Here is a 12,575-nt window from a genome sequence, read left to right as displayed (position 1 = left end):
TTGCCTTGACCAATTGTAACCTCTGTCTTTCCCTCTCAAGTATAAAATACATACATACTCAAGGACATGAGTCCTAGTATCCATCAGTGCTGTAGCAGGCTTTGTTCTGAGAAAATATTTAAGGCTCTTTAGAGCTTTTATCAACTTTTCATTATCACCCTTTGATTCTATAATGAGGAACCATCTATACTAATCAATCACGTGTAGATACAGATGGGGTTTCTTTGGAATCAACATCAATACATACTGTTAGGTCCAGGTTAGACATTTCATGCCTGCCTGTTATCAGAATTGTTTGGTATCATACAAGGTTAGGTTATATTTTAATTTATAATCTATCTTCTACTTGTTTCTAGTGTTTCGACAAACAATTCAGAACAGTTGGTGAATTGGAAGCATATATAGGGATCCTTGGGTGGCACAGCTGTTTGGCGCCTGCCTTTGGCCCAGGGCACGATCCTGGAGACCTGGGATTGAATCCCACATCGGGCTCCCGGTGCATGGAGCCTGCTTCTCCCTCTGCCTGTGTCTCTGCCTCTTTCTCTCTCTCTGTGACTATCATAAAATAAAAATAAAAAAAAAAGGAAGCATATATATACAAATTTTGCCAGATATGTTGAAAAAATGAGCAATAATCTCTAACCTTAAAGAGACCCTACATGCTCATAGTATACTGTTTGCATAGATGCCCCAATTAATGGCTTCCCTGTATCCATACCCCTTGTAATGTGCCCTTGAAGGTTTTTCTATCAAGAGGTGGAATCTGTTTCCTCATTCCTTCAATCCAGGCTTGACTTGTGACCTGTTATGGCCAACAGAAAGTAGTGGAAGTGAAAGTGTGGCAATTCTGAGTCTAGGCCTCAAGGGGTTTTACATGCTTCTGTTCTCTCTGGTTCCTAAGTCTTTGCCATGAGAACATGCCTAGAATCTTACACTGGGTAATGAGAGACAGACAGCCTACTAACTCACTGTTGCTCTAGTTGTCAGCCAACCAGCTTCACACATAAGAACCAGTCCATCCTAGACTAAAGCCATACTGCAGTCAACCAGCCAGCTGAATGTAGATGCCTGAGCAAGCCCAGCCAAGAACAGCCCAACATGGGTTAAAAGCAAGATTAAGACCAAGCCCAGAAAAGACCAAATGACCCACAGACTAATAATAAATGCAATAACAAATGGTTTAGGGGTGGTACATAATACATGAATAGCTAACCAATGTAACATCTGTTGTCAACTGAGTCTTAATCCTTATCTCAATATGACCTGATTGCAATCCTCCAGAAGTAGGGCTCTTATTTGGCACATGCAGAATCTAAATTATTATTCAAGGCTTGTGGAGTTCAATTTTATTTTCTTTGAATGCAATTCCATGCAGAGGCTGGAGACCAATGACTATCTTCAGCCAAATCCTTCCTGAAAATACATTTTATTTGGCAAGAAAAATAACAACAAAAAATACACAGTAGTTTTTAAGTCTTTGGATTTGGTTGTCTTTTTTCTTTATCTTTAGGAGATCTATCTATCTATCTATCTATCTATCTATCTATCTACATATCTATATCTATATCTGTCTATCTGTCTATCTATCTATCTATCTATATATATATATACACATTTATATTCTCTAGTAGAGTACATTCCCATCAATTCTACTACTTACACAATTTATATACATTATTGGCCTGGTCCTAGGGTATTGTATTTTATTTTATTTTATTTTTTAAAGATTTTATTTATTTATCCATAACAGACACAGAGAGATGCAGAGAGAGAGGCAGAGACACAGGGAGAGGGAGAAGTAGGCTCTATGCAGGGAGCCCGACTTGGGACTAGATCCCAGGTCTCCAGGATCACACCCTGGGCTGAAGGCAGCACTAAACCGCTGAGCCACCTGGGCTGCCTGGTTATTTTAGATTACAGTCCCTCATGTACATTTTGACTGTATGGTTGTGTTTTTTTTTTTTAATCAGTACATCCCTGATTTAACATACTAATGGAAATTCTAACCATTGCAATAAGGCAAGAAATAAAAGGCACACAGATTGAAAAGGAAAAAATAAAACTGGCTCCATTTGTAAATGACATTAGCATAGAAAGTACCAAGAAATCTACCAAAACAAAAACAAAAACAAATAAAAACCCTTCTCAGCGAGTTTAGCAAGGTTGTAGCATAAAAACATCACTTGTATTTCCATATACTACCAATAAACATGAAGAGGCTGAAATTAAAAATACAATGTCATTTATAATCACTCAAAAAAGGAGTAATATTTAGATAAAATCTAACAGAACTTATATGCTGAGAACTACAAAATGCTGATAAAAACATCAAATAAAATCCAAGTAAGTGGAATACATACTGTTTTCATGGATTAGAAGATTCAACATGTTAAAGATGCCAATTATACCAGTATTTAAGCAGATTCACAGTTATATTTATGGTGAGAAAATATATGCTATGCTTGGTGGCATCTTTGTTGACACTTCCATGCAAACATATAAATTTACAGCTAGCAAATGGTCAAGTTAAACCCTTATATTTTCACAACAGAATGGTAACTCCTTCAAGTCACATGGCATCTATTTGGAGATGGAAATGGAAAATAACAATTATTTTCAATAATATTATAATACTCATTATGTATGACAATAATTATGGACAACACATGGAAAATGTGATTCTTAGCTATATGACCATGGAAAGCAGGCAAGAAGAATCAAGGAAACATGACACTAGCAAAGGAACACAGTAAACTCCCATTAACTGAATACAAAGAAATGGAAATACATGAGTTGTCTGACAAAGAATTCAAAATAATTCTTCTAAAGATGCTCAGAAAGCTATAAAAGAACATGCACAAACAATTCAATGAAACCAGGAAAACAACAAAAGAACAAAATGAGAAATTCAACACAGAGAAAAGATAAAAAAAGGAAAAACCAAAAAAACAAATTTTGAGGCTGAAGAATACAGTGACTATAATAAAGAATTCACTAGAGAGCTTCAAAAGCAGACTGGACGAAGAGGAAGAACAAATCAATGAGCCTGAAAACAGGTAATTTGAAATTACCAAACCAGAAGAGCAAAAAACAAAACAAAACAAAACAAACAGGGATCCCTGGGTGGCACAGTGGTTTGGTGCCTGCCTTTGGCCCAGGGCGCGATCCTGGAGACCCGGGATCGAATCCCACATCGGGCTCCCGGTGCATGGAGCCTGCTTCTCCCTCTGCCTGAGTCTCTGCCTCTCTCTCTCTCTCTCTCTCTCTCTCTCTCTGTGACTATCATAAATAAATAAAAATTAAAAAAACAAACAAACAAACAAACAAAAAAACCCAAAAAAACAAAAAACACAAAAAAGAAGAAGACAGGAAGAGAGATACAGGATTAATGAAAAATCAATAAAAGGAACAATCTATACATTACTGGAATCCTAGAAGAAGAGAGGGAAAGGGGGCAGAAAACATATTTGAAGAAATAATGGTTTAGAACTTCCAAAAATTAGTTAAAATTTGCACATCCAAATTCAGGAAGTTAATAGATGCCCAAATTCAACTAAAAGAGATCTTCTCCAAAACACAGTATAACAAAACTCAAAAAACAAAGACATAATCTTGAAAGCATCAAGGGAAAAGAAGCTTGTCATTTACATGAAACACCCATAACGCTGTCAATGGATTTCTCAGCAGAACCTTAAGGCTGGGAGAGGTGGAATGATTCATATTCAGAATGCTAAAAGAAAAAAACTGCCAACAAAGAATACTCTATTTGATAACTATCCTTTGGAAATGAAAAAGAGATTTAAAAAATGAAAAATAGATAAAGTTCTCAGAGGAACAAAACTGAGGAAGTTCATCACCACTAGGCCTGCCTTACAGAAAAAAAGATGCTGAAAGGAAATGGTCAAGCTGAAATGAAAGGAACTACTAACATGAAAATATGAAAATATAAAACATACTAGTAAAGATAAGTACAGAGTTAAATTCTAAATACTCCAATATTGTAACATGGTAATGTTTTAATCACTTAACTCTAATATAAAAGGAAAGAAGTATAAAAATAAATATAGCTACAATAACTTAATGGGTACATAATACAAAAAGATTTAAATTGTGACATCAAAAACATAAAATATGAGGGTATGTGTAAAAAGGGTAGAGTTTTTTTAATGTAATTGAAGTCAAGTTGCTATAGTTGCTATCAGCTCAAAATTGATTGTTATATCTAAAAAATGTTTTGTGTGAGCTTCAGGGTGACTACAAAGCAAAAGCCTACAGTGGATAGACACAGATAATGAGAAGGGAATCAAAGTATATCACTACAGAAAACCCTCAATTCACAAAGGAAGATAGCAAGAGAGGAAGAAAGAAACAAAGAAACTGCAAAACAGAAAATAATGAACAATATGGCATTAGTAAGTCCTTACTTATCAATAATTACTTTAAATGTAAATGGAGTAATTCTTCAATTGAAAGACAGAGTGGCCGAATGAATAAAAAGAGAGAGACCCAAGTTTATCTCTTGCCTACAAGAGATTTGTCAGCTCTAGGGACATACAAAGGTTCAAAGTGAAGAGATGAGAAAAGATATTCCACACTAAGGGAAACTTAAAGAAAGGAAGGGTACCCAAACTTATAGCAGACAAAATAGACTTTAAGTCAAAAACTGTAATGATGGGGCAGCTGGGTGGCTCAGTGGTTGCCTGAGTCGGCCTTTGGCTCAGTCATGATCCCAGAGTTCTGGGATCGAGTCTGCATCAGGCTTCCTGCAGGGAACTTGCTGCTCTTTCTGCCTATGTCTCTGCCTCTATCTCTCATGAATAAATAAATAAAAATCTTTAAAGAAAACTGTAACGATAGACAAAGAAGGATTATATAAGCCGTTATATAAGGATAAAAGGGTTAACTCATCAAAAGGATATGACAGCTGTAAATATTTATGTACCCAATACTGGAATACTTAAATATATACAGCAAATACTTACAAATCTGAAGGAAAAATAGACAAAACAATAAGAGTAAGGGACTTCAATACCACACATTCAACAATGGATAGATTATCCAAACAGAAAATCAATAAGGAGGGCACCTGGGTGACACAGTGATTGAGCATCTGCCTTTGGCTCACTAGTGATCCTTGGGTCCTAGGATCAAGTCCCAAATTGGGCTCCCTGTGAGGAGTCTGCTTCTCCCTCTGCCTGTGTCTCTGCTTGTCTTTCTGTGTCTCTCATGAATAAATAAATAAAATCAAGAAAAAGAAAGAAAGAAAGAAAGAAAGAAAGAAAGAAAGAAAGAAAGAAAGAAAGAAAGAAAGAAAGAAAGAAAGAAAAGAGAAAAGAAAGAAAAGAAAAGAAAAGAAAAGAAAAGAAAGAAAAGAAAAGAAAAGAAAAGAAAGAAAAGAAAGAAAAGAAAAGAAAAGAAAGAAAAGAAAAAGAAAAAAGGAGAAAGAAGGAAAATCAATAAGGAAACATTGGACTTAAACTGTACTTCTGACCAAATGAACCAAACATACAGAACATTCCATCGACTAACAAACAAATACACATTCTTTTCATCAGCTTACAGGACAGTCCAGGGTATGTTAGGTCATAATTCTCAGCAAATTTAAAAATATTTAAATCATACTAGGCATCTTTTCTGATCATGATATGAAACTAAAAATTGATAAAAGAAGGAAAAGTGGTAAATTCAAGAATATGTGGAGATTAAACAACACACATCTGAACAATCAATGGGTCAGAGAAGAAATCAAAAGGGAAATAAACCAATATTTTCAAACAAATGAAAATGGAAATGCAACATACTACAACTTAGGGATGCAGCAAAAGCAATTCTAGGAGTGGCATTCATAACAAGTAAGTGACCACATTTAAAAAATAAATAAAAACCTCAAGTAAACAACTAACTTTATACCTCAGTGAATTATTCTAAAAAGAACAAACTAAGCCCAAAGTTAGTAGATGGAAGGAAATAACAAAGATCAGAGCAGAAACATATGAAATAGGGAGTAGGAAAACAATAGAAGACTTCATCAAAACAAAGAGTTGTTTCCTTCAAAAGATAAAATTAACAAACTTTTAGCTAGGCTTACCAAGAAAAGAGAGGACAAAAAGAAAATAAAATTATAAATGAAAAATAAGATGTTAAAAACAGATACCCAGGTACCTGGGCGCGCCCCGGCGCGGAGGTTGACAGAGCCCTTGGAGGTTGCAGGGCGCTGCCCGGTGGCTGTTGGGCCATGTCCACGTGCGTGTGCGCCCCCCGTCCATGGTGTGGTGTGGGGCGCGGGGCAGGTGGGAACCCCCTGGGTGCCTGTGAAAAATAAATAAATTAAATAAATAAAAATAAAAACAGATACCACAGGGGCACCTGGATGGCTCAGTCACTTAAGTGTCTGACTCTTGATTTTGGCTCAGGTCATGATCTCATCAGCATCATGAGAGGGAGCCCTGCATAAGGCTCAGAAGCCTGCTTAAGATTTTCTCTCTCCCTCTTCTTCTGCTCGTTCCCCCCAACTCCCACGCATGCACACATGCACTCTCTCTCTAAAAAACAAACAAAACAGAAACAGATATGGAAATACAAAAAATCATGAGACTAGTATGAACAATTATATGCTAATAATTACACAACCTAGAAGAAATGGATAAATTTCCAGACACATACAACCTGCCTAGACTGAATCATACAGAAATAGGAAACCCAAACAGACCAATTACTAGTAAGTAGATTGAATCAGTAATCAATCTCCCAACAAAGAAAAGCCCAGGACCAAGTGGCTTTGCTCATGAATTCTACAAAATATTTAAAGAGGAATTAAATGTAAAATCTTGTCAAACCCTTCCAACAAAATTTAAGAGGAGGAAACGCTCCCAAACTCGTATCATGAGGCCAGCATTACCCAGATACCAAAACAAGATAAGGATACTATAAGAAAAGAAAAACATAGGCCCAATATCCTTGATGAATGCAGATGCATAATTTCTCAACAAAAATACTAGGAAATTGAAAAAAAAAATTTAAAAAAAAAAATACTAGGAAATTGAATTTAACTGCATATTAAAAGAATCATGCACCAAAATCATGTGGATTTTATTCTTATGGTGTAAGGATGACTCAACATACATAAATCAATAAATGTGATTAATAGAGTAAAAGATAAAAAATAAAACTCACATTATCATCTCATTAGATGCAGAAAAATCATTTAACAGAATTCAACATCTTTTCATGTTAAAAGCTCTCACAAAGTATATACAGAAGAAACATAATAAAGGCCATATATGAAAAGCCTACGGCTAACATATTTTTAAAAAAGATTCTATTTATTATTTGAGAGAGACAGAGAGACAGAGAAAGAGAATGAGCAGGAGGATGGGCAGGAGAGGGAGAGAGAGAACTTCAAGCAGACTGCCTGCTGAACACAGAACCCTATATGGGGTCCAATCCCCAAACCCCGAGATCAAGACATGAGCCGAAGTCAGATGCTTACTGACTGAGTCACCCAGAGGCCCTAACATTATTTTTGATAGTGAAGGCTGAAAGCTCCTTTCTAAGATTAGGAATAAGACAACTATCACCACTCTTATTCAACACAGTACTGGAAGTCCTAGCCAGAACAATTAGGCAAGAAAAAGAAATAAACTGTATCCAAATCAGAAAGGAAGAAGTAAAGTAGTCTCTGTAGATAACATGCTCTTATATATAGAAATCCTAAAGGCCTACTAGAACAAATGAACAAAATTCTCTGTAGATAACAAGATGTTATCTACATCTTATTATCCCAAAGTCCTACTAGAACAAATAAATAAACTCAGTAAAGTTTCAAGACACAAAATTTACATACAAAAATCAGTTGTGTGGACAGCAACATACAAAGGAATGAAACTGGACTGCTTTCTCACATCATATACAAAATTAAATACAGAATGGACTAAAGATCTAAATTTGAGACCTGCAACCATAAAAATGCTAGGAGAGAGCACAGGCGGTAACTTATTTGACATTGGCTGTAGCAACTTCTTTCAAGATGTCTTCTGAGGCAAGTAAAACATAAGCAAAAATAAACTACTGGGACTTCATCAAAATAAAAAAGCTTTCATTACAATGAAGGAAACATTTAGCAAAACTAAAAGGCAACCTATGGAATGGGACAGATGTTTACCAATGACATATCCTCTAAAGGGTTAGTATCCAAAATATATAAAGAATTTACAAAACTCAATACCCCCAAAAATGAATAATCCAATTAAAAAATGGGCAGAAGAATAGACATTTTTCCAAAGAAGACATACAGATTGCCATAGATACATGAAAAGATGCTCTACATCACTCATCATCAGGGAAATACAAATCAAAATTACAGTGAGAAATCACCTCACACCTATCAGAATGGCTAAACAAAAGAAACAACAGGTATTGGTGAGGGTATAGAGAAAAAGGAAACTTCTTACACTATTGGTGGGAATGCAAACTGGTGCAATCACTCTGGAAAATAGCCTCAAAAAGTTAAAAATAGAGCTACCCTATAGTTTAGCAATTGCATGACTGGGTATTTATCCAAAAGACACAAAAATGCTAATTCAAAGGGATACACACACCCTGATGTTTATAGCAGCGTTATCTCTAAAAGCCAAATTATGGAAACAGCTCAAGTGTGTATTGATTGATGAATGGATAAAGAAGATGTGGTATATATATAAGATTCAATGTGTGTACAAACACACACACACACACACATATATACACGCTGGAATATTACTCAGCCACAAAAAAGAATAAACTTGCCATTTGCAATGGCATAGATGGAGCTAGAGAATATTATGTTAAGCAAAATAAGTTTGAGAAAGACAAAAAACACATGATTTCACTTATATGTGGAATTTAAGAAACAAAACAAATGAGCAAAGGGAAAGAGTGAGGTAAACCAAGAAACAGATTCTTAACTATAGAGAAGAAACTGATGGTTACCAGAGGGGAGGTGGGTGGGCAGATGGCTTAAATAAGGGATGGAGATGAAGGAGTGCATTCATTGTGATGAGCACTGAGTGTTGTATAGAAGTGCTGAATCACTATATTGTATACCTGAAACTAATATTAAACTGTATGTTAAGTGGCATTTTTAAAAATTCAGTTTTTCTATATACTAACAACGAATTATCTGAAAAAGAAGAAAACCATCCCATTTACAATAGCATAAAATACAATAAAAGAGATAATTTTAACCAAAAAAGATCTATACACTGAAAACTTTAAGATATAGAGGAAAATAATTAAAGAAGACACAAATAAATGGAAAGATATTTCATGTTTATGGATCAGAAAAATTTATATTGTTAAAATGTTCATACTACCCAAAGCCATTATAGATTCAATGCATCTCTATCAAAATTCCAATGGCATATTTCACAGAAATAGAAAAAAAATGCTGAAATTTGTATGGAACTGAAAAAAACCCCAAAATACCCAAAGTAACCTTGAGGAGGCATCACACTTGCTGATATCAAACTATATTACCAAGTTATAGTAACCAGAACAGTGGCACTGGCATAAAAACAGACACATAGACCAATGAAACAGAATCAGGAGCCCAGAAATAAGCTCACATGTATAAAGTAACTAACATATGATGAGGAAGACAAGAATACTCAATAGGGAAAAAAATAGTCTCTTTAATAAGTGGTGCTAGAAAAACTGGATATTCATATGCAAAAGAATGAAAATAGACCCCTATCTTTGACCACTCACAAAAATTAACTCAAAGTGGGTTAAGTACTTAACTTTAAGACCTGGAACTTTAAAATTCCTAAGTGAAAACATAGGAAAAAGCTCCTTGACATTGATTTCATATATGATTGTTTAGATGTGATACCAAAAGCACAAGGAACAAAGCAAAAATCAACAAATGCAACATCAGACTGAAAAAACTTCTACAGAGCAAATGAAACATACAACAAAATGAAAAGGCAGGGGCACCTGGTGGCTTAGTTGGTTAAGTGTCTGCCTTCAGCTCCTGGGGTCTTGGGATTGCGCCTCACAGCCAGTGGGTTCCCTGCTCAGCAGGGAGTCTGCTTCTCCCTCTCCCTCTACCCCTTCCCTCTGCTTGTGCTCTCTCCCTCTCTCTCAATTAAAATAAATAAAATCCTAAAGAAGGAAAAAGAAAAGGCAACCTACCAATTGGGAGAAACTATATCCAAGCCAAATGTGTTAAGGGGTACTAATATCTGAAATATATAAGGAATTCATACAACCCAGTAGCAAAAAATAAATTAATAATAATCCAATAAAAAAATGGGGAAAAGACTTAAATAACATTTTTCCAAAGAAAAACATACTAATGGCCAACAGATACATGAACAGGTGCTCAACATTACTCATCATCAGGAAAATTCAAACCAAAACCACAATAAAATGTCACCTCACACCTGTTAGAATGACTGTTACTGAAAAGACAAGAGATAACAAGCATGGGTAAGAATTTGGAGAAAAGGGAACCATAGCATGCTACTGGTGGGAAAAGAGTAAATTGGTGCAGCTACTATAAATACACTATGGGGATTCCTCAAAAAATTAAAAATAGAGCTGTCATATGATCCAGGAATTCCACTTCTGGTTACATACGCAAAGGGTAATAAATCACTAACCCGGGATCCTTGGGTGGTGCAGCGGTTTAGCGCCTGCCTTTGGCCCAGGGCGCGATCCTGGAGACCCGGGATCGAGTCCCACGTCGGGCTCCCGGTGCATGGAGCCTGCTTCTCCCTCTGCCTGTGTCTCTGCCTCTCTCTCTCTGTGTGACTATCATAAATAAATAAAAATTTAAAAAAAAAATCACTAACCCTAAGAGATAGCTGTACTCCTACGTCCATTGCAGCATTATTCACAATAGCCAAGACATAGAAACAACTGAAATGTCCAGCAATGGATGAATGAATAAAAATGTGGTTTATGAATATTATTCATCCATCAAATAAAAGGGAATTCTATCATTTGTGACACAGCTAGGCCTTGAGGGCATTATGGTAAGTGAAATAAGTGAGACAGAAAGAAATACTGTCCGATCTCAGTTAAATGAGGAATCTAAAAAAGCCAAATTCATAGAAGCGGAGAGTAGCATGGTGGTTACCAGGCACTGGGCAGTGAAAGAAATTATGAGATGTTGGTCAAAGCATACAAACTTCCAGAGGAGTAAGTTCTTTCTCTAGCTAAGGATACTGTATTGTATACTTGAAAGTTGCTTGGATCTTAAACGTTGTTACCATAACAATAACAAAAAGGGTGATTATGTGAGGTAAAGGATGCGTTAACTAATCTTATTGTAGTAAACATTTCACAATATACACATGTATCAAATTATATTGTACACTTTAGCCTTACCCAATGTTATATGTCAGTTATATATCAATAAAGCAAATGGGGAAATAAAAGGAACTGTTCCAAACAAAAAAGAAAAAATAAGTCATGCATATTAGAACCATGGAACTTGAGAACTTCTGTATAAAGAACTCAACAGTAAAAAGAAACAAAATCAGGGATGCCCAGGTGGCTCAGTGGTTGGGCATCTGCCTTCAGCTCAGGACGTGATCCCGGAATGCCTGGATCAAGTCCCACATCGGGCTTCCTGCATAGAGCCTGCTTCTCCCTCTGCCTATGTCTCTGCCCCTCTCTCTCTGCCTCTCCCATGATTAAATAAATAAAATCTTAAAAAAAAAAACAAATTAGAAAACAGGCAAGATATGAGCACACATTTCACCAAAGAGAATATACAGATAGCAAACTAGAACCTGAAGATATGTTCAATACCATTAGCCACTGGGAACATTCTAATTAAAACCATTAAGATACATTACTATATATCTATTAAAACAGCTAAACTCCTAAAAAATCATGACAATATAAAATACAGGCAAGGATGTGGAGAAACTGGATCATTCTGGAAAATACCATCGTTCTGGAAAATAGTTTGACAATTTTTTTAAAAAGCTAACATATACTTACCATACAACCCAGCGACCATATTCTTGGACATTTATCCCAGAAAAGAAACACACAAAAATGTGTACAACAATGTTCACAGATTTATTAATAATAGCCAAATAATGGAAACAACCTAACACTCTTCAACTGGCAAGTGGTTAACCAAATGGTAGTACAGCCACATCATTAAATACTACTCAGAAAAAAAAGAAAAGAAAAGAAAAACTATTGACACATCCAACTGTTGGATGGATCTCAAGGGAATTATGCTGCATGAAGAAAGCCAAAATCCAAAGGTCACCTGTTGTATGATTTCTAAATTTTTTTTTAATTTATTTTTTTTTTTTTTTTTTTTTTTTTTTTATGATAGTCACAGACAGAGAGAGGCAGAGACATAGTCAGAGGGAGAAGCAGGCTCCATGCACCGGGAGCCCGATGTGGGATTCGATCCCGGGTCTCCAGGATCGTGCCCTGGGCCAATGGCAGGCGCCAAACCGCTGCGCCACCCAGGGATCCCCTGTTGTATGATTTCTTTTACATAAGACAGTAGCTGCCCCTTATCTGAGAAGGATAGTTCCGACACCCCCAGTGGATGCTGGAAACCA

General features: G+C 36.0%; 1 protein-coding gene across 6 annotated transcripts in view; it reads right to left on the bottom strand.

Annotated features, from left to right (window-relative positions):
- CDC73 (cell division cycle 73) overlaps positions 1 to 12,575 on the bottom strand; it is a 253,894-nt gene that overhangs the window by 115,941 nt on the left and 125,378 nt on the right. For all 6 annotated transcript variants that reach the window (XR_013374102.1, XR_013374103.1, XR_013374106.1 and 3 more), the window contains exon 17: positions 6,163 to 6,309. The gene's annotated coding sequence lies outside the window, so the exon portion shown is untranslated. The remainder of the gene's footprint in view (positions 1 to 6,162; positions 6,310 to 12,575) is intronic.

This window comes from Canis aureus, chromosome 38 (assembly GCF_053574225.1).
Source record: "Canis aureus isolate CA01 chromosome 38, VMU_Caureus_v.1.0, whole genome shotgun sequence".
Taxonomy (NCBI): Eukaryota; Metazoa; Chordata; class Mammalia; order Carnivora; family Canidae; genus Canis; species Canis aureus.
This window is presented reverse-complemented; position numbering and strand designations above follow the sequence as displayed.